The 2288-nt window shown below is 35.1% G+C and overlaps 1 pseudogene; it reads right to left on the bottom strand.

The window, feature by feature from the left end:
• Window positions 1-991: 991 nt before the first annotated feature.
• On the bottom strand, window positions 992-1792 carry LOC142639609 (F-box/LRR-repeat protein At4g14103-like; annotated as a pseudogene).
• Between the last annotated feature and the right edge of the window lie 496 nt (window positions 1793-2288).

Below are 2288 nucleotides of genomic sequence, written 5' to 3'. Positions count from 1 at the left end.
ATTCATGAACACTTCTTTATCAAGTTTTAGTGTTTTTATCATCCCAAAAATTAAAATTATACAAATCTTATGAAGGTCAAATAAAAATCTGTACATCGATAATCAGACAGCTAAGAAATAAATTTTATCACCAGGGGAAGGTTAGTAGATATATCCTCTCTCTCTCTCTCAAATAATTTAGAAAGGGGCAAAACAAGAAAAAATCAATTATAACCAGAAAAAATTTACCACTTGAAGAGTGTCTATTATAAACTAAAAATTTGTGTAGCATGCCTTCAAAATTAGTTGTCAAGTACCAGTCAAAGAAGTATATCTCATTCAACGGCAAGAAGACATGTCTGTGAGCACCTTGGGAACATTAATAGTTTCTTGAGAACACTTTCCTTTAACTTTTTTTCTTGAAGAATTAATTCTGCTGTCTCCAAAACTCTTGCCTCTTTAAGAATATATTTTACGAATTCAATTTCATGTTCCAATCCTTGAAATCTGAAATAATAAAGACTTCTAAGGTGTAATGGCAGATAATGAGGATCATCCGGTGACTCTTTTGGGTATAACCTGTGTTGAGGGGGACCTTTCCACTGGTGACAACAAACATAATAGATCATTAAAGTAAGTAGGTATGTTGAAGATAAGTTAAAATATAAAAATACATCGCACAAAGTAAACTAACCTCATTAGTAACAACAAGAAATTCTAGATTAGGAGCATTTTGGAGCAAGTCTTGTAGCACATGCCAGCAGCTATGCTGATAAACATGAATGTTTAATTAGTTCGACCAAATATTGGAAGCAGGAAGGATAAGTGGAACCAAAACCGAAATACTGCATGACAAGATTATAATCACATCACCATCAAAGGATGTCCTAAAAATGTCTATAAACTCAATAGAGCATGAATATATCATTTTCTAATTCTGCTATTAAAACTTTTAACTTACGAACTCACTCTTTCCATCCAATTATTGGAGGACTTGAACAAGATCTTGTTCCTAAATCACATTTGAGACATAAGGATAAATTTTCAGGAATTTGACGTTATGGAGGGCTGCAAGAAGCTTGTATACCCTATCTGCATACCATTCCCCATACCATCGGTCTTCCCATTCCATATCATGTGCATTATCATTATTAATATCAACATTTGCGTGAAGTAAGTTGTCCAGTTTGTGAAGAAAAACGATTTTACCCATATAACCTCAGCTGGGGTGTTTATCTCAAGTTTGTATTTCGGATTTCCAGAATAGATACTTAAACGTTTCAGTGTAGGTACCCATATTTTAGATTTGAACCCCTCCACGTCAAATGACAGATCTTCGAGAACGGGGCAGCCAGATAAAAGCTTAAATAATTCACAAACACCATATTTCAGAAGGAGACGGAGACTGAGTGTGATTATCTTTACTCTTTAAGCTTGGGAGTTGAAAGGATGACGGAGGATCAATCTCAATTGTGCCACGTATCTTCAGAACCACTAATGTCTTGCAATAGAATATGCTATTGGGCAACGTCCAAACTTTCGACTTCCCTTCAATCCCAAGGTCGAGTTCTTCCACTTTACGCAAAGTCACATTGGCAATCCATTTATCAAGACGGCCATGGAAACAGTCACAGTTAAAATGGAATTTGAGGCTAAATTTTTGGAGGCACGTACGGTGTCGAGCTAGAACACTGGGCACAATATATTCAAAGGTATTGAGATTATCTGATTGTCCACATGACGCGTCGATCGTACTTTTGTCGAGGTCGAGTTTTGGGACGAGAGTCCAATGGAGTTTCCAGTTTCCACCCATTCGACAAGATGCTTGTGGCGATTGATGAGTCTTTGGTTCGGTTTAGCGTTTTGCTAATTCGGCAGAGTACGATTTAAGTAAAACAGTATGGAGAGGAGATGGGTTCTGATATGTCTTTTATAAGTAAACAGAGAGCCCTAAGCAAAACTCAAGAAAGAAAGCCCAATACCCGAACAAGACCTACATTTGGGTTTGGGAGGTGGGGCTATAAAGTAAGAGTTTAATGTCCCTTATTGAGCCCAATTAAGTCCAGTCCCATGAGGAAAAACGGTAAATGAACATAAAAATAATAAATACTCAGTATTAATAGTAAATAAAATACTGAAAAAATTTTATATTTGAAAATTGCTCATCAAATTGACAAGTAATATCATTACAGATGTGTTTGGTAGACTATAATAGGTATTATAATGTGATAGTTATTCCTATAGTTTAACTATTTAGCAGTTTGGTTATATTTTTATTACAAAAAATAAATAATCATTTCTTATGAATA

This window comes from Castanea sativa, chromosome 6 (genome assembly GCF_040712315.1).
Source record: "Castanea sativa cultivar Marrone di Chiusa Pesio chromosome 6, ASM4071231v1".
Lineage (NCBI taxonomy): Eukaryota > Viridiplantae > Streptophyta > Magnoliopsida > Fagales > Fagaceae > Castanea > Castanea sativa.
This window is presented reverse-complemented; position numbering and strand designations above follow the sequence as displayed.